Source organism: Salmo salar, chromosome ssa09 (assembly GCF_905237065.1).
Source record: "Salmo salar chromosome ssa09, Ssal_v3.1, whole genome shotgun sequence".
Classification (NCBI taxonomy): Eukaryota; Metazoa; Chordata; class Actinopteri; order Salmoniformes; family Salmonidae; genus Salmo; species Salmo salar.
Genome location: NC_059450.1, coordinates 31,501,632 through 31,523,028, shown reverse-complemented (window position 1 = coordinate 31,523,028; position 21,397 = coordinate 31,501,632).

Below are 21,397 nucleotides of genomic sequence, written 5' to 3'. Positions count from 1 at the left end.
GCCCCCATGGCAATGTCACTGTAGTGGTGGTGTTTATGGCTAGACATAGGGTGGTGCTCCTAACTTGTGTTGGAGTACATGATTTGTCAGTGTAGTCAGTGGAGCGTTTGTGGATCCTGTGGTTTGTGGAAGGTAGGGTACTGTTGACTGTGGGTGGGTGAGTAAGTTGTTGCACTAGCCATGTGAGAGTTCCTAAGGATACTCCAGTAATAATTATAAAAATAACAAACAGGGGAGCTGATATCCCCAGCCGCTCCCAGGGAGGAAGATACCCCGTCCCTGGGCTTGGCGCCTTAGGACGTGGAAAAGGGAGCTGTGGCCCCATTTCCCTCGTCTAAGGGATCAGTGGTTGGGGTCGAATAAAGGGCGCGTAAGTCGGCCCTGGTTTCAGTCAAAGTTCTGGAAGGGGTTGGCGCTGGAGTGCAGTGTGTAAGGTGGTGCCAAGGTGCTCCTGATTTACCTTTGACCTGGACAGAGTGTGAAGTAACTTCCTTCACTTCGTACGGCCCAGTCCACCTGGGTTCCAGCCACTTTCTCTTGTGGACCTTGACCCTCACCCAGTCCCCAACTTTTACCTTCAGTGGTGGCGAGTCTCCCAACAGCTCCCCCTCTTGGACCTTGCGGATCTGTGTGGAGAGAGCTGCAGAAAGTTCCGTCAGTTTTCTCACATACAGACATTACAATTTGTTGTACATCAAGGGCGGGCATATGACCTCCCTCCCTTGGTGGACCAGGCATATTCAAACCTGCACATACCTTAGCTATTTAGCCTTAAGGGTTTGAGTGGCGCGTTCCACTAACTTTGTATACTTAGCCCGTCGCTGGTTGGAACCAGCGATGTATTCACGGCGCGGACACTGACTTATCTCTTGTGCCCCACCCTCGTAAACAAAGTGTTATTCCTTGTCTAATTTCCCAGGCAATATTCACGGCACGGCGGCCACATCAGTTTATTTATTCGAATTGGTCGGGGTCTCAAGGAACGGACCTTAATAACTTGCAATTACCAGTCCGGAATTAACTATAAAACTTTCAATCAGGCTTATACAAATGCAGTTTATCAAACACTTACAATCAGAACAGATTTATAAACAATTATGCAGCAAGGAATACAAATATGCGGGTCAGCAAATTATGGCTCCTTCCCAGACTACCGGGCAGAATAAACTGAAATCCGGGACGTGGTTTGCACCTATAGTGTCGCGTCGGAAGGAGCTACACTTCTATCAAGTCTCACCGAGCAGTATGCAGTTTACTGAATTCGGGACGAGGCTGAATCAGCCTATTCTATAAGTTTAAACAATACCTATTCTAATACTCATTTCTTTCAGCCGAATGAATCTACCACTTTTTAAGTTTTCTGTATGACATGGGTAGATTGCAGGCCTGCTTATTTACTTTAAATAAACCTGAAAAATACGGGTGAATTTTAGCGGGTGGCCAGACCAGTCATTCCCCGAATCTCACAGATTTATGCTATCAATATTGGGCCACACAGGCCGGGTCCACACAGGACGGGTCCACACAGGATGGGTCCACACAGGACGGGTCCACACAGGACTTAACTAACTTAAAATCTATTCAGTCAAATATCTTTGTGTTCGGCCTTAACATTTAATTATAGTTATTACAATTTCGACAACAATTCATACTCACGCCCAGTACTACTGATCAGAATTTGAATGAGACTATAATACAATATGCAGATTTTGTTTTAACAGGCTCTGCTTACCTTATTTAGTCGAGCTCGTTGATCAGTTTCCTGGGGCGGGCAGAATCGCCGATGTCTCCTGCGAACAGGTCACCCGTCCTTGCGAAATTGTCCCGGACTTGTCTCCTCTCACATCAACCATTAATGGACCGAATTCAGGAGTTTGAAACCATCCTCTGCTACCAATTTTGTTGATGATCAATTACTTGAGAAGGAGACCAAGTCAAGACGCTGTACCAGGTGGATTCAGTTTATAGTAAGGCAGTTTATTATGAGACAAAGATATTTGGCTGAGCGTGCACGGACTCCTTCGTTTAGCTCATAGGGAACTAGCAGAAGAGAGCCCCGAAACATAGTGTACATCCAATTTATACAATGAAATAACAGTGTGTTGACGTTGAGTCTAGTAGGTCCGCTCTCCTGACTGGTCGATGAGTGGAGGGACGGTCCACTCTCCAGGTGGTGTCGACTTCCCATTGGCCCTTGGCAGTGTCCTTTGTCCTCGGAGTCCAACACACCTAAGTGTGTGTGTGTGTGTGTGTGTGTATTTCTGGTAATTCGTGTCTGGGTGCTTTGCGATATTCATGGAATGTTGTTCTTTACACCAGTGGTCAGTTCGTGTGGCTAGAGTTAAGTCAGCCATCTGTCTCTAGGTGTGGTCGTGATTGGTATCAGTTGGTTGCTCAATATGTCTCTGGAATTTTGTTGTGTGCTGTTGTGAAACGTTGTGCAAATGCCCTCCTTATATATCATTAGGTAAAACGTTAGATTATCTTTATTACAGAAGGCAGTAACTGCCATCTAGGGCCAAAGTCATGTCAGAGGTAAGGGTCAATATCAGGGGCGTAGGCACGGGTTGGCCTGGGTGGGGGGCCACTGGGGAGCCAGGCCCACTGTTATAGGAATTTTATATCTTGATGATAACAATCAATAATCAATTCGCCTTGACTAATGCTCAAGGTTTGTAAGACAATGGGTTTAAAATAATTAGGCAAGGACTCAGCTTTCTGCAAAAGGTTTCTGTAGCTTTATTCATGAGAACGTTCTGCCGTCAGGATAACAAAACAGTCATTATATAGTTCTTGCTTACTTACGCACATGCATTTACACACAATCTGTTGGTGACCTGCAACCCCCATACATTTCTCACACTGTTTATCACCTTCTGGCTCAGCCTGTTCCGTTCCTTCAAGGTTAGGAACTCTCTGAAGTTTTACTCCCTTGACCATCTGCTTCTCTAGCTCTCTATACTAATTGCATACACACATTTCTTTCCCTCTCCAGTGGTTCCTGGACTTACCGGAACTAATCAGACCAATCGATCCCTACATTGATCATTACATTGATTATTCATTAACCCTGCTGTATGACTAATAATTCATCATGGTTTATTGATTCATTTACCTTTATTAGATAATTCACTTATCACCCACCCAATCAGATTGAGTAAAAATATACTTGTCAGTGTTTCAAACGGGACATTATTTGCCTTTTTACTTAAGCACAGTAGCCTACTTGACTTGGGCAGGACCTCACCAGAACTGAGTACTGGCAACTGAAATTTTCTTCTACTTGAGTTCCTGCACCTCCTTTAGAATATTAGCTCAAAATAATTGAAGAGTTCTTGCACCTAAATATAAATGGTGCCTGTACCCAAAATGAGTACGGGCACCATATTTCAGTCCAAGTCAAGCACTGGCCTAAACATGCATACACCATCAGATGGAATTCATAGGAAGCAGTAGGGAGGGAGTGGGAAAACTAAAGAGATATAGACTATGTCGTGTCTTTGGTATCATTCAAATTAAGACTGTTATTTTATCATATCAATTCTCTGTAATTATTATTACGTGATTATTCTAATCATGTAAATGTAATTAACTAGGAAGTCGGGGCACCAAGAAAAATATTCAGATTACAAAGTTATAATTTTCCTAAAACACCTTTTCAGATATTTTAATATCTGATCAATTAGTCTTCTAATTAATGAATTATTCTTTACCTCACGTTAGTCTCATGCCAAACGTCGCAAATTGTTGGTTATCTGCATGAACCCAGTCTTCACTATGAATCATCCATACATCAATTGTCTCAATCATTTATTTATTATCTAACTAAATAATCACAGAAATGCATACACAAACAAACAAAGTTGATATGGTTACAAGGAAATGATAGGGGATGTGCCCTAGTGGGCTAAACCGGCATGGCAGCTTGGTAGACAAAGGGATTGAGAAGAGCGCGAAAGACAAAAGACACTACACGGTTGATAACTATAAACTATAACAAAAATGCTAATTCTTCGCACATGATCGCTCACTCATTCGGGAATAACTGCAATCAATATATATATTTACGCTCAGTGTGTCATGATCTATGTTGGAATCGTCCTTCTTTCTGTTGGAAGTTCATCAGCCTGTCTTTCGTGATTAGAATGGGTACTTCAGAGTCCCATTGAGAAATGTCCTTATAAAATAGATGTTTTGGCGGTTGTCGGCCTTCGCATTCAATGGTATAGAATTCCTAGCTGCAGACTAGTAATTAGTATCAAAGATTTGCTCTTATTCTGTCGGTATCGATAGTCTCAGAGTTTCAACAACCATTACAACTTTAGCTTATACTCAGGTTTATGGTCTCTACTCAAACCTTAGCCCTCTCGTGGTAATCGAGGTAAGCTGGTCTGGTGGGAAATCCTTCAGGAGGGGGTTATATTCGTAACAGCAGTGCTCATGGGGCGGGCCTATGACTTAGTTAAACTCCAAAGGGAATTGGAGTTTCCTTCAATAAACAGTTTATAATCTCATTACATAATTTCACAAATAGTTTCATCTTTACTCATTCATTTTATACAACAATTAGATGCAAGCCTCACAACTGAGACTCTTGTATAAACAGAATTATGGTAATGTGGCTGTATTGTCTCTCATGAGTTTCACAAACATTAAATGAAATGGACCGGTTGTAGCTGGAATCTCCCTCGACACATTCTCCAAAACATGGACATTGTTCAGTTCTCAAGTTCTATGACGGAGAAGAGGTTCCTTTGTTCTCCTGTGAAACCTTCTCTCTCTACACTGCATGGCCATGAGGAGAGAGACTCCTCTAGGAATTTATGACCTGCAATAACAGAGCCTGGGTGTAGGGGGAAGAGAGAGATGGTGAGAGAGGGGGATGGTGCTCGCTATACCCAAAGAAGGCCACGTCATGACAACTATATATACAAAAATATTTAGACACCCTCTCAAATTACTGGATCGGCTATTCCAGCTATACCCGTTGCTGACAGGTGTATAAAATCGAGCACACAGCCATGCAATCTCCATAGACAAACATTCGCAGTAGAATGCCTTACTGAAGAGCTCAGTGACTTTCAATGTGGCACCGTCATAGGATGCCACCTTTCCTTATTCAAATATTTTTTATTGAACACACACAAGAATGGTGTATAAGTATTTTGTAGAAAAGACAAGTATGCAATTCTTACCTAAACATAAAAGAGCAGACAGAAACAAAAAGACCCAGAGTTCTAGGTACAAAGTAAATAATACCACTGCTCGGGTGCCGGGGCAAGCACATGCTGCCAAAGGGTAGATTGAAATATTACTGTTGAGAGTGCGTTAAAATGTACAAATTCACAGTGCCGAGTAAGGGAGGAGAGGCTGCCAGATTTAGTCAAATGTTGATAATTTATTGTTCAGAATATATCTAATTCTTTCTAAGCGTACAGCGTTTGCCAATTCGCTAAGCCATAATTTGGTAGAGGGAGCTTCCTTCATTTTCTAAAACATCAAGATTTTATTTTTGCCGAAATGAGACTAAGAGATTAGTTGTTTTGGGGGGTTGGTTAATTGGTTTAGGGTTTCAGACACTCCCAGGATGATCAGAAGCGGGTCTGGGTCAATTTAAGTCTCCAGAACTTCAGAGTGGATCCTACAAATTCCAAACAAATTGCCATACAAGTTAGAGCATAGGGCAAAGCAGTGGAGTAGTGTACCGTGCGCAGCATGACATTTATCACACATAGGGGATGTATCAGGAAATATCCTATGCAGCTTAATTTTGGAATAGTGTAATCTGTGTAATACCTTGAATTGTATGAGACGATGTCTGGAGTTAATGGAGCAGGTGTGGATATACTCCAAGCTATCTTCCCAGTCTGCCACAGAAATGTCAGTCCCTAGCTCTTCCTCCCATTTTGCCTTAATGGCATCTGTAGAAGGTGTGGTAACAGATTGAAAAGCGTCATATAGACGAGATATCAGTACGCCTGAGGTGGGGCATATTTTTATGCATCCGTCAAACATGGAAGGTTTAGCATTCCCAAATGTCGGAAGATGTTTTCTAACATAGTCTCAAATCTGTAGGTATCTCAAAAAGTGACTTCTGGGAAGATTACAGGTTTGCCTCATCAAATCAATGGAGGCAAAGGTCCCGTCTATATATAGATCACATATGGTATTGATCCCTAGTTCTCCCCATCGCTCAAAGGTGTTATCAAGGTTAGAGGGGGCAATGGAGGTATTCCTGGCAACAGGGAGTAGGAATGATATTGGTCTTATGTCAAAGTAGACTTTAATTTGCTTCCAGATACGAACTGTGCTATGTATAATGGGATTGTTACTATAAAGTGACATCTCCAAATTGACAGGCGACAAAATCACAGCACCAATAGAGAAGGGGTGGCAATCCTCACACTCCATACTAAACCAACTGGATGACAGAAGTGCGTCATCCAGCAAAAATGTAACAGCATAGAGGTTAGCGTCCCAATAGTAAAATATACAATTTGGGAGAGACAATCCTCCTTCCATCTTGGATTTACAGAGGTGTTTTTTTTACCTATCCTGAGTGTTATATAATCCCAGATGAATGGATGGTTAATTGAGTCCAGTTGTTTATGAAAGGACTTAGGTATGACTACTGGGATGTTCTGGAATAGGTAAAGCAGTTGTGGGAGGAAGACCATTTTAATGGCATTAATTCTTCCGAGCAATGAAATTAGGAGAGTTCTCCAAAATTGTATGTTTGCCTTGAGTTTTTGCATCAGAGAGGGGAAATTCTCTTTAAATAGTAAGGAGTATTGTTTGGTAACTACAATTCCTAGATAGGTACATTTTCTGAAGGTACATTTTCTGAAGATAACTTAAATGGAAGGAGTTTTAACCAATAGGTGTTTTGCAACCGTATGGGCATTAATTCGCTCTTGTTCCAATTTATTCTGTATCCCGAGAAGGTACCAAACAAATTAATCATATCAAGAATAGCTGGAATACTAGATTGGGGTTCTGTTACATAGAGGAGAATGTCATCTGTGTATAGAGAAATCTTATTTAGAGTATCTTTAGTAGTATAGCAGTGTATTGCTGTATGAGATCTGATCGCCTGAGCGAGAGGTTCAATGATTAGAGCAAAAAGCAGAGGCGACAGCGCACAACCTTGCCTTGTCAGGGTTCACAGGGTTCCTATATAAAAGCTGGATCCATTTTATGAACCCATCTCCAATATTACATTTCTGTAGGACCTTGAATAGATAGGACCACTCAACTTGGTCAAAGGCCTTTTCGGCATCAAGAGATATAACGGCAAGGTCCACGTTGTGCAACCTCTGGGAATATATAATGTTGAAGAGGCGCCTGAGATTGAAGAATGAGTTTCTGTTAGAGATAAAGCCCGTCTGGTCCGAATGGACCAATTTGCCCTCTAAACTGCTAAGCCTGTAAGCCAGAGTTTTTGCTAAAATCTTTTGGTCTTTATTAAGGAGAGATATTGGTCTGTATGACCCTACCTCTTCTGGATCTTTACCCTTTTCATGTATAACTGTAATAAACGCCTCATCCAAAGCAGGTGGGAGAGCTCCATCCTCATTGGCCTGAACCAACATTTTGTGCAGGTAGGGAGAGAGCATGTCGCTGAATGTTTTATAGAATTCAGCAGGGAATCAATCTGTGCCCGGGGTCTTGCCACTCATTAGAGAAGTAATTGTTTCTTGAATTTCTCCAAGAGATATTTCCTTATTCAGGAAGTTGGAATCTTCCTGGTTCAGGGCAGGGAGATTACAGTCCTACAAAAGGTTTTGCATAATTAAGCGTTCGGATCTGCTTTAGATGTATATATAGTTGTAAAACTGATGGAATCTGTCATTGATGTCCTTGGGGGAAGAGAGTAATTCCCCAGATGCAGATTTAACTATGTGAATCATTTGGTCACTCTCAGTTTTTCAAAGTTGTCTGGCAAGTAATTTCTGCGGTTTGTCACCAAACTCAAAATATTTTTGCTTGTCATAGAGAAAAGATTTAGCAATTTTAGCTGAGAGAATCCGATTATATTCAAATTTTAAAGCGGTAATTTTTTTAATGTTCCTCCAAATATGGATGACCAGCATTCTCCCTATCCAGTAAGTGAATTTGTCCCTCCAATTCTACACATTTTTCTCTGTTTTGCCTACTCCTGGCAGCCTGAAAGGAGATGATACAGCTTCTCAAATAAGCCTTCAGTGTTTCCCACAATAATGCTGGGGAAGTCTCTGTGTTGTCGTTGGTATCAAAGAAAAATGTAATTTGGTCTTTAAGATGTTCACAGAATGTTGGTTCTGTGAGGAGCTGAGGATTCAACCTCCAGACCCTCTCGTTTGATACGATGTCACCCAATCTCAGGAAGAAGGTGAATGGACTGTGGTCAGAAATGATAATATCATGATACCTCACATTACAGGTATAAGGGAGTAATTTCGCATCAACCAAAAAGTAGTCAATTCGGGTATAAACATTGTGAACAGGAGTATTCCCTACCCGTTGGGTTAGAGATCCTCCAAATATCAAATAAGTTAGAATTTTTTTATCTAGGTATTCAAGAATTTGCTTGAATAGGAGATAGGGGTACGCCGGGTAGAGGATCTATCCAAATATTGGTCTAGCACACAATTAGCGCCCCCCCCCCACCACTCCCAATGACCAGGTTAGTATGGGAGATATCTGGAATAAGGGCAAGGACTCTTTTGAAAAATGTGGGGTTATCAATGTTTGGGACATAGATATTCAGTAGAGTTACAGGCGTAGAATGGATCTCTCCTATTACGATCACATAACAACCTTCTTTATCTGCAATAGTGGTTTTATCTAGAAAGGGAATTCCTTTCCGTACCAGAATTGCTGTGCCTCTCATTTGACCCACCCACCTACATTTAAGTCTGCTATAAGAATTGTTTTTCAGATGGGTTTCTTGCAAAAATATAATATCAGACGAGAGTGATTTCAAGTGGGCTAGGACCTTGCCTCTCTTAATTGGTTCTTTAAACCCTTGACATTCCAGGAAGTAAATGTAAGCCCTGCCCTCCTCTCATTTGTAGTTCCTATTGTGGCCTGCATAACATGTAACTCAATAAAAATTTAAGAAAGTGCACCAAACCATGAAGATCAGCATATGTAACACCTACACCTGAGCAGTATCCAACAAACCCCTCCCCCCCAGCAAGCACCCTTACACTCCACCCTGTCCCCCAACTTTCCCCAACATTTACACTCCCCCTCAACCCACCTTTAACAGCAAATACAAATAGGGGGAAAAAAGGAAAAAAAGATAAGAAACACACTGTCTGGCCGATGCCAAAAATGCACGGCGCGAAACGAGAGGTAAAACAAAAATAAAATCCAAAATATGCGTTCACCTCTGATAAAGGAATTTATATGTTTAAAGTAATGACTAAAGAATTCCACCCTGAAACGTATAAGACTATGTGAAATGTATTAGAATTATAAGACTATAATCCAATAATGTATGTGTGAGACAAGTTAAGGGTGAGAAATTTATGGTTGAGAAAACAAAGAGCAATTGAACTACATATGACCTGGTTGTAACTCTGAAAACTGACAACAGGAAAGAGGGCCTTTCCTAATCTAGGGAGGAGAGACACGGCTAGAAACTGAGGCTGGTAGAAAAGTGATAAACTGTGTGTGTGTGTGTGTGTGTGTGTGTGTGTGTGTGGGGAGTTATAAAATGACTGTGTATGCATTTTTGACTTCAGAGGTCTTGTGAATAAAGAACCACGAACCTTTTGCAGAATCTTTGCCTAACTATTATTAAACCCAAGGTCTTACAAACCTCGGGAGTTGGTCAAAGCTTAAATGATTGTTTAGTTATCATCATTGGGATTGAAAATTCTCGTGACAACCTCTCACTATCCTAGAACTTCTACTAACATATGAACTGAGTATGCTCCTGCAAATCAAGTGTTAATTTAGCATCTAATAAACCAAAACAGAGTAAGTTGCAACATAAACATATTACGTACTTAATGCCATCCTGGGTCAACCCATGAGATAAGCAAGATAACAGCTCAAGGTTATATTGCTAAGCAATGCAGGTCTAAACATAAACCATCAGCAACCAATATAGACAGCAGTACATTTATACATTGTGGGTTGGGAGATAAGAACAAGGATCTTGCTAAATTAAACATACCCCCCCAATCAAAAATAAATATATATACAGTTGACGTCGGATGATTACATACACCTTAGTCAAATACATTTAAACTCAGTTTTTCACAATTCCCAACGTTTAATCCGAGTAAATATTCCCTGTCTTAGGTCAGTTAGGATCACCACTTTATTTTAAGAATGTGAAATGTCAGAATAATAGTAGAGAGAATGATTTATTTCAGCTTTTATTTCATTCATCACATTCCCAGTGGGTCAGAAGTTTACATACACTCAATTAGTATTTGGTAGCATTGCCTTTAAATTGTTTAACTTGGTTCAAACGTTTCGGGTAGCCTTCCACAAGCTTACCACAATAAGTTGGGTGAATTTTGGCCCATTCCTCCTGACAGAGCTGGTGTAACTGAGCCAGATTTGTAGGCCTCCTTGCTTGTACATGCTTTTTCAGTTCTCGGGCTTTGTGATGGCCACTCCAATACCTTGACTTTGTCGTCCTTAAGCCATTTTGCCACAACTTTGGAAGTATGCTTGGGGTCATTGTCCATTTGGAAGACCCATTTGCAACCAAGCTTTATCTTCCTGACTGATGTCTTGAGATGTTGCTTCAATATATCCACATTATTTTCGTTCCTCATGATGCCATCTATTTTGTGAAATGGATATAGATATTTTTGTCCCTGTTTTCCTCCAGCATCTTCACAAGGGCCTTTGCTGTTGTTCTGGGATTGATTCGCACTTTTCACACCAAAGTACGTTCATCTCTAGGAGACAGAATGCATCTCCTTCCTGAGCTGCATGACGGCTGCGCGGTCCCATGGTGTTTATACTTGCGTACTGTTGTTTGTACAGATGAATGTGGTATCTTCAGGCGTTTGGAAATTGCTCCCAAGGATGAACCAGACTTGTGGAGTTCTACAATTTTTTTCTGAGGTCTTGGCTGATTTCTTTTGATTTTCCCATGATGTCAAGCAAAGAGGCACTGGGTTTGAAGGTAGGCCTTGAAATACATCCATAGGTACACCTCCAATTGACTCAAATTATGTCAATCTGCATCCAAAACCGAGGAGAGCCAAATCTTCTCACCAGAAGGAGGGGTAATTCTGAGTCTGGCAAGGAAGAGCAAGGCTGGGCGAAGATGGAGTTTGTAGAGTTTAGTCATGACATCAGTGTAGCCGGCGCGATGCTTTGCCACATCGGGCAGGTAATCATCATAGACACGGAAGGGATATCCTTTATGTAACAGGTTACCCCTCATTCGAGCGTTGAATTCAGAAGCCTTCTTAAGGTCCACAATACTCTGGCCCTGCGAAGCAACCGTTCAAATGGTGCTCTCGTTTTTGGTGTCCAGTTCAGCAATAGTAGCCTTAAAATCCTCAGCTATAGCAGCATGTAGTTCTCCCAGAGCCTGGATACGTTTTGAAAGTGTCACGTTATTACCTGTGCCTTCCGTCATATCTGTCTCGTTGTTTGGTGGGGAGGAAGGCTCCAATGAGGATTGGCATGTTCACATAAAAATTTACAATATTGTATTCGAAAGAGACTTATGTTGTAAAAAGTGCTGTAAAGTAGCTTAAGTTAGATTGTTTCGCAAAAAAAGTTGCAGGAGCCTCTCTCAAACACAGCTGTTCACTCCAACATGCTAGCTCCGCCCCAGATGCCACCATTCCAACAAGTCAGTTAGTCAAATTTCTGCCCTGCTAGAGCTGCCCCGGTCAACTGTAATTGCTGTTATTGTGAAGTGGAAACATTTAGGAGCAACAATGGCTCATGCACAAAGTGGTAGACCACACAAGCTCACAGAACGGGACCACCAAGTGCTGAAGTGCGTAGTGTGTACAAATCATCTGTCCTCAGAATGCAACACCAACTTACGAGTTCCAAACTACCTCTGGATGCAACGTCAGCAGAATAACTGTTTCGCCGGGAGCTTCATGAAATGGGTTTACATGGCCGAGCAGCCGCACACAAGCCTAAGATCACCATGCACAATGCCAATCGTCAGCTGGAGTGGTGTAAAGCTCACCGCCATTGGACTCTGGAGCAGTGGAAACATTATCTGGAGTGATGAATCCCGCTACACCATCTGGCAGTCCAGATGGTGTAGCGTGTGAATATATGCATAAGTTCACATACATACATACACTGGTGGACTTAGGTATAGGTGACATGGGCAGTTGCCCAGGGCTGCATCTTGCCAGGGGTGGTACGGGGCACAATTGTTTTGGGGAATGGTGACATTTGCACGATTGGTTTTCTATCGCTCATTTGCACGTCACGTCAATGATATCATGTCACCGTGTGGGACTGTGGGTCAATTAATCTTGTCGGAGTGGGCACCCTGATTCTAGTTTGTGAGCTAGGCAGGCTACTGCCTGGGAAGGTCTACCATCAAAAGTACGAGATGGGGAGGGGGCGGGGGTAGGTTGACCTCAGGTCTCCCCACTGGAAGCCCGAGGTAGGGGGAGTGGGGGATTCTATCAAATAGCGCATCTCTAACTTTGTACTGTACTAATGCAATTAGTAAAATCAGTCACACTACGAAATGCTACCAAATAAACCACAATTCATTCATAATCCTGTGAATATATAGTTTCACAGACGTATTGTTGCATTTTTTTCTGGTTTGTGCAAAATTATTAAGAATAATTGCTGGGCAGATTTCTTATGATGACGTAATTGATGACTTTGCATCAAGGAAGGCAAGAAAGGTCAGGGTTTAGATGGCAATTGTGCAATTTAGTTTGTGTGTTTCTTGTTTGAAGTGCAATAGTGTAATAATCAGGTTCTCTTCTTTATAAGTGTGTTATTCTATTTGTGTATTTGTATGATATAGGATTTGTGCAATTTAGTTTTATTTGTGTGTTTTTTGTTAGCAATAGGGGAATAGGGTAATAAAAAAAAATTATTTGTATTTATATACTACAATTTGTTTCTACTTGACTCTGTTACTTCTTTGATATTTATGATATTGTTTTTGTATATATTTTTATACTTACATAGTTCTAAATGTTATGATGATTTATTTGTGTTGTTCCAAATGTCTGAACAGTTAGTGCAGAATGGTGCTATTTTTTTTGTTGGGGGGGGGGCTGAAGGAAGCCATACTAGCTAGAACCGCCACTCCATATATATAATGCAATTAGTATATATATATAAAATCTCAATTCACTCAGTGAGTTGGTTCCAGGTCACGGAGGAACTACCAAAGAGATATCATTATTCTGGTCAGAGGTTCCAAGCCTGTTCTACTCATTCTTATTCTATGGGAAATACCTCATTGAGATTGATGGCTCCGATCTGGAGTAGGATGGTAATCCACAGCAAGCCCAAGATCAGGGTCACGTAGGCATGTTTTTTTTCTTAAAATGAACCTCAAATATCCTTGCAGACTCAGTCTGCCTCTGAGTGCTCCATGATAGTCATCATGTGAAGTGTCCTGGAGTAAGATGTTTTTGGGGATTTCTAAATCCTTCAGTTCACTGAACGCTGTGTTGAGAATATGTATGGTACTGTAACTGTATATTGGTGTATTGTACCTTAGTGTTGAAGAAGTTGGTGGTACAGTAGCTGTATTTATGTGTATTGTACCTTAGTCTTGAGGAAGTTGATGGTGATGCTGTTGATGGGCAGCTTCTCCCTGGAGATGAGCTCTAACAGACGGACCAGGGAGACATGTCTTCAGCTCTGTGTACACCACCCAGGGATAGCTTCTCCTGGAGAGGGAAAGACAACATGGGAGAGATTAGTCCAACATTGATGTGAGGTTCATTCAATTGTTTGTGGAGCATTTATGATCACCAGTGTGCTGCAGGTTCATCCTTTTTAGCAATAGTTTATTTTTAATTGTATATATGTGTGCATAGTTTTTTCAATTCAGTCGCATGCTCCAGCCAAGCAATTTCATACTATTAGTTTTAGTTGACAGCACAGAATGGTTATTGAGCCTTTTTTTTCAGGGCAGACCTGGTTGTGCTAGATATTTTCGAGTTGCGTCAGGGACAATTTTTGCTAACCCTAACCCTTTTCCTAACCTTAACCTAATTATCCTAACCTGCAATGTGAATTCTCCTAACCTGCTGCGTAAGTTCCCCTAACCAGCTACGAAAAAAGACTTCTGCTAGACAAAACTACTATCCACTAATGCGATACAGCAGCTAGCACCACTAGTTACAGTCAACCTATCAAAATCTGCTCATCTCTTTCCTAGAAATATGATTAGTGGACGTGATGAACAATTTAATTCACACATTGTGCAAGTCAGGAAGGAAACTATGATCAACTCGTCGTCACCTTAGCCACTTCTGCAAAAATACAATTAATACATACTGGGGTGTCTATTTTCACTGACCTGTGTAATTTTGTGACATTGGGTTAGGAGGGGCAGGAAACGTTAGCCTGGCTGCAGCCCAGTCAGACAGCCAGCTGCAGACCCAGCCTGGGCTCTGAGGCTTTGCTCTGACATTGGGGCCTGTTAGTTTGGCCTGCTGCCAATGTTCTCCATTAAAGTGTGACTCAGACAAGCAGCCCTCCCTTCCTCACTCAGACTTCCTCTCCTTTCATATCCTCTCCTCCATCTTCTCCTCCGCTCTCTCCTCTTCTTTCCATTCCTCTCCTCTCCTCCCCCCTATATTCTCCTCCACTCGCTCCTTTCCACTCCTCTCCTCTACCCTCCTCTCCTCTGCTTTCCTCCCATCCCTTTCCCACTCTCTCTTCTCCCCTTCGACCAGTGTGACGGCCACTCCCTAATCCAGACCCCGGGGGAATCATATGTCTCTGAACAGATTGTTTTACCTCCTGACAGCCACGCTTGGGTTCAAACACTATTCTAATTGCAAATACTTTATCTGTGCTTGATTAAGCTTGCCTGGTATAATGGAACAATAGAATAGCCATACCACTGCAACCCCCACCCATCTGGCACTCCAGGCAGGCTAGAGAAAACACTCAAATATTTGAAATATTTCAAATAGTATTTGAACCCAGGTCTGTTGATTGACTCTCCTCTCTGCTTGCCAGCTAGCTGGGTAATTATGGGAGAGCCTAAGCAGGCGTGGTCTGCCTTGGTCTCTCTGGAACCACAGTGGTGGACTGGAAGGCAGCTGGAAGGCTGTTGGGAGGGGTAGCTACCAGCACCAGGCCAGGGCTCAGGTTTGAGTAGATTAGTACAGTGCAGTGCACTGCAGCCTGGACCCAGATCTGTTTGTGCTGTATAGCCAACTCCTATGGCCATGTTGTCACATGCTTTGTCACATGCTTTGTTAACAGGTGTAGACTAACAGTGAAATGCTTACGGTCCATTCTCAACAATGCAGAGCAAAAATAAATAGAGAAATAATAGAAAAGTGAAACATGTAATAATAAAAGTAATAATAAATACACAATGAGTAACGATAACGTGGCTGTATACACGGGGTACCAGTACAGAGTCGATGCGCAAGGTATGGGGTAATTGAGGTAGATATGTACATAGGTAGGGATAAAGTGACTAGACAACAAGATAGATAATAAACAGTAGCAGCAGCATATGTGATGAGTCAAAAAAGTTAGTTGACAATGCAAATACAAATTCAGGTTAACTTGGTGTGTTTGTGATCCAGTTTTCTAAATAGTCAGATGTGTATCGGTAATGCCAGTAAAGTGGAGTGCTTATCTGTCTGCAACGTGTCCATGACCTACCAGGACATTCAAGGCATACTGTATGTTGCTTATGAGCAGATTTCAACAGAACAACACCCAGGGGAAAGAGAGAAAGAGAGTAGGAAAGGGAAGGAGAAAGGGGAAAGGAAAGCATTTAAAATACAAATGGTGAGCCATGCATCTGAATCATGTAGTATGATGCCTTGTATCCACACAGAAAAGAGAGGGACATACAATACAAAGAACAGTGTCATATTCTGGCCATTTAAGTTAGCCACCTTCAGTTCCTTAAACAGTTGTGATGGGATCTGAATAACAATGTTATCTTCCCTACAGTCTTAGAAAAAAGGGTTCCCAAAGGGTTATTTGGCTTCCCCGTAGGAGAACTGTTCCAAGTCAAATCAAATTGTATTTCTCACATGCTTTGTAAACAACAGGTGTAGACTATCAGTGAAATGCTTTCTTACGGGTCATTTTCCAACAATGCAGAGTTAAAGACATAGATTTTTTTTTTACTGCAAATAGTGACACAAGGAATAAATATACAGTGAGTACAAGTACCGAGTACCGAGTCCATACGCACGGGTACGAGGTAATTGAGGTAGCTATGTACCTATAGGTAGGGGTAAAGTGACTAGGCAACAGGATAGATAATAGACAGTAGCAGCAGTGTATGTGGTGAGTGTTAAAGTGTGTGTGTGTGTGTGTGTGTGTGTGTGTGTGTGTGTGTGTGTGTGTGTGTGTGTGTGTGTGTGTGTGTGTGTGTGGCGTCAATATGCATGAGTGCGTGTGTTATGTATGTGTGGGCGTATGCAGTGTGTGTGTGTAAGTGTGTGTTGGGGTGTCAGTGTAAGTATGTGTGAGTGTGTGGGTAGATTCCAGTGTGTGTGCATAGAGTCAGTGCAAAAAAGGTTTCAACCCTTTTGGTTCCAGGTAGAACCCTATTGGGTTCCACATAAAACAATTTCCCCAGAGGGTTCTACATGGAACTCGAAATAGTTCGACCTGAAACAAAAAAGGGTTTTTACACGGAACCAAAAAATATTATTCAAATGGTTCTCCTATGGGTTGTAGATAGCACCTTTTTTTTGTAGAAATGGAACATTAAACAAAACTAATGCTATAAAAAGACAGCCTGTCTCTTTCCTTCCAGTGTATCTGATGGGTCTGTCTGGTGCAATATTTATGTCAGACCTTGGATTATGGTAGTTCTATTCTTTCTCTCCAGAGAGTGGTGTGTCCTTTCTGCTATTGATGACAGAATGAGGTTACATATTGACCAAGAGTCTGCACTGTTAGCTGTCTAGACTTCATAAAGCATGAAGGTCCCTTGGCTAGTGTACTGTAGTTTAGGCCTCAGTTTTGGCCTGCATCTCCTCTCTAACTTTTCTGAGATAAGAAAGGCACAGCCTATGTGATTGAATTAAAAGTGTCTTAATAATAACAAAATAATAATACAGAATCATAATGTGTACCAGTAAGTAATATGCTATTCATTTATCTAAATGTTGATTATGCGATCTGTGTGCTCTATTGACGTCTGATCTGAGTTTGATTGGTTATACCTAGGACTTCCTATAGGGGCGCACCGGGCATCCCAGCTCATTACAAGTGACTTGAAGCTGTAGCTAAATATCCGTGTGATATATTTTCATATTTCCCCCTTTCAGGTATGAATGAGATTTCGAATGTATTTGTTCCGGTTAGAATGTTCCAGATGTTACTGTGTGTTATTTAGTCAGTAGCAAATATGTTTAAAACAATAAATGTGTTGTATGTTTAGATCACTTCTTAGCCATTAGCCGTTTTGCTAGCTAGCTTGCTAGAAGGCTGCTCACTTGCACGAGGTGACTTCGTGATCAGAGCGTGCCCGAGAGAGACCACGCGCACAGGTATTTTGTGTGTGTGTGTGTGTGTGTGTGTGTGTGTGTGTGTGTGTGTGTGTGTGTGTGTGTGTGTGTGTGTGTGTGTGTGTGTGTGTGTGAGTGAGTGAGTGAGTGAGTGGGAACAATGGAAAAGTTTTGGGAAATGTGAATGTTGTTGTAATCATTATTTTGTACGTATGTAAATGGATGATTTTATATTAAAAAACTCATTACAAGTGATTTATTTACATATTTCCCCCATTCAGGGGTATAACATTTGAGGCTCCGCTGAGATGAATGCACCTAACACGGAACCCAAACCGGCTGCGACGCGTGAGCCATCGTGCATACATTTATTTTGTCCCCCCACCCCAAACGCGGTTAAAATATCAAAACAAACTCTGAACCAATTATATTAATTTGGGGACAGGTCGAAAAGCATTAAACATTTATGGCAATTTAGCTAGTTAGCTTGCTCCGCCAATTAATCCACACATAAAACGGTCAACCGAATCGTTTCTAGTCATCTCTCCTCCTTCCAGGCTTTTTCTTCTCTTGACTTTATATTGCGATTGGCAACTTTCATAAATTAGGTGCATTACCGCCACTGACCTCGTTCGTCTTTCAGTCACCCATGTGGGTATAACCAATGAGGAGATGGCACGTGGGTACCTGCTTCTATAAACCAATGAGGAGATGAGAAAGGCAGGACTTGCAGCGCAATCTGCGTCAGAAAAATAACTGATTTCTATTTTAGCCCATGGCAATGCAGACGCTCGTTGGTGCGCGCGAGCAGTGTGGGTGCAATAATTGAATAACATAGATTTCGGAATTTATTTTGCAACACTCACGCATGCGACGCGAGCGGTGTGGTCAGCCTGTAAGATCGTCTCCACGAGATAGGAAGACATTCATCTTCAAAACCAACTCGATGACAGTGTGACAGATGGCTACGGTGGAGGTTCGACAGACACTGAGGTCAGAGTGAACATCAGGGAGCAGCAAGGTCAATTCAGTAAAAGAAAACCTTCATTAAAAGCGTTTTCAACTTTTTTTGCTAGTAAAATGGAACCAGCATTAGAGGATATGCAAAAAGAAGTGAAAGGAGCATTGTATAAACTGACTAAATACAATCTAATTGAAATAAGTGACATTTTGGAAATATCAAGTCCGGACCAAACCAAGAGAATCTAACTGGTAAAACACGCATGACCCTTGTTTCACATGTTATAAAATATCTTGAACGGGAAGTAAAAGACACAAGCATTTCGCTACACTCGCATTAAAATCTGCTAACCATGTGTATGTGACCAATAAAATGTGATTTGATTTGAAGACCTAGAGGATGATGGTATGTCTGAAATATATGATAAATGAGCAGGAGGCTAGTGACCTTATCTCAATGGCCAAAGCGAATTAAAATGAAGAACTCAAACTACAAACAGAGCTAGAGAAGTTCAGGCTTTCACTTAAACGAAAAGAAAGTGAGATGCAGGGGCTCGTTAACAAAAATGGAAATGACACTGACACAAACCAGCCCCCCCCCCAAAACACAGTGCAAATGCAGGGACACGCCATCAGTAGGGCACAAAGAGTTCAAGATATCCGGTCAAATATGTGAACCAGGCCAAAAAGAAAGACTCACGTTCTCCAGCCTTGCTCACCAAACCAAAAACGGACTAAATAAAGGGTATCCAGAGATAGAAATAGTGGATGCAGTGGTAAGAGCTATTGCACAAGGGCTGCAAATGCGGCGCTATCTGGAAGGGAAGTCAGAGTTGACTCTGCCCACACTGAGGAAAGTACTGTGGTCTCACTACCAAGAGAAGGGTGCAACAGAACTGTATAGCCAACTCACATAATAAGTACAGAGCAGCAAATAGACCCCACAAAACTTCCTAATCTGTTCCTTAGATCTGATACAGAAAATCCTGTTTGCCTCACAGGAGCAAAGTCTGGTCCTAAGTATGACCCAGCACTGGACCAGAGCATGTTCATGCATACTGTCCTGACTGGTCTACAAAATGACAACACAAGAACGTACATGCAGCCATATCTCTTAGACACAAAAACAACAGATGAGCTGCTTCTAGAGAAACTGAACACTGCATGTGCTAACGAGACAGAGAAACAGAACACTCCATGTGCTAACGAGACAGAGAAACAGAACACTCCATGTGCTAACGAGACAGAGAAACAGAACACTCCATGTGCTAACGAGACAGAGAAACTGAACACTGCATGTGCTAACGAGACAGAGAAACAGAACACTGCATGTGCTAACGAGACAGAGAATCAGAACACTCCATGTGCTAACGAGACAGAGAAACAGAACACTCCATGGGCTAACGAGACAGAGAAACAGAACACTGCATGTGCTAACGAGACAGAGAAACAGAACACTCCATGTGCTAACGAGACAGAGAAACAGAACACTCCATGTGCTAACGAGACAGAGAAACAGAACACTCCATGTGCTAACGAGACAGAGAAACAGAACACTCCATGTGCTAACGAGACAGAGAAACAGAACACTCCATGGGCTAACGAGACAGAGAAACAGAACACTGCATGTGCTAACGAGACAGAGAAACAGAACACTCCATGTGCTAACAAGACAGAGAAACAGAACACTCCATCTGCTAACGAGACAGAGAAACAGAACACTCCATGTGCTAACGAGACAGAGAAACAGAACACTCCATGGGCTAACGAGACAGAGAAACAGAACACTGCATGTGCTAACGAGACAGAGAAACAGAACACTCCATGTGCTAACGAGACAGAGAAACAGAACACTCCATGTGCTAACGAGACAGAGAAACAGAACACTCCATGTGCTAACAAGACAGAGAAACAGAACACTCCATGTGCTAACGAGATAGAGAAACAGAACACTGCATGTGCTAACGAGACAGAGAAACAGAACACTCCATGTGCTAACGAGACAGAGAAACAGAACACTCCATGTGCTAACGAGACAGAGAAACAGAACACTCCATGGGCTAACGAGACAGAGAAACAGAACACTGCATGTGCTAACGAGACAGAGAAACAGAACACTCCATGTGCTAACGAGACAGAGAAACAGAACACTCCATGTGCTAACGAGACAGAGAAACAGAACACTCCATGTGCTAACGAGACAGAGAAACAGAACACTCCATGTGCTAACGAGACAGAGAAACAGAACACTCCATGGGCTAACGAGACAGAGAAACAGAACACTGCATGTGCTAACGAGACAGAGAAACAGAACACTCCATGTGCTAACAAGACAGAGAAACAGAACACTCCATGTGCTAACGAGACAGAGAAACAGAACACTCCATGTGCTAACGAGACAGAGAAACAGAACACTCCATGGGCTAACGAGACAGAGAAACAGAACACTGCATGTGCTAACGAGACAGAGAAACAGAACACTCCATGTGCTAACGAGACAGAGAAACAGAACACTCCATGTGCTAACGAGACAGAGAAACAGAACACTCCATGTGCTAACAAGACAGAGAAACAGAACACTCCATGTGCTAACGAGATAGAGAAACAGAACACTGCATGTGCTAACGAGACAGAGAAACAGAACACTCCATGTGCTAACGAGACAGAGAAACAGAACACTCCATGTGCTAACGAGACAGAGAAACAGAACACTCCATGGGCTAACGAGACAGAGAAACAGAACACTGCATGTGCTAACGAGACAGAGAAACAGAACACTCCATGTGCTAACAAGACAGAGAAAC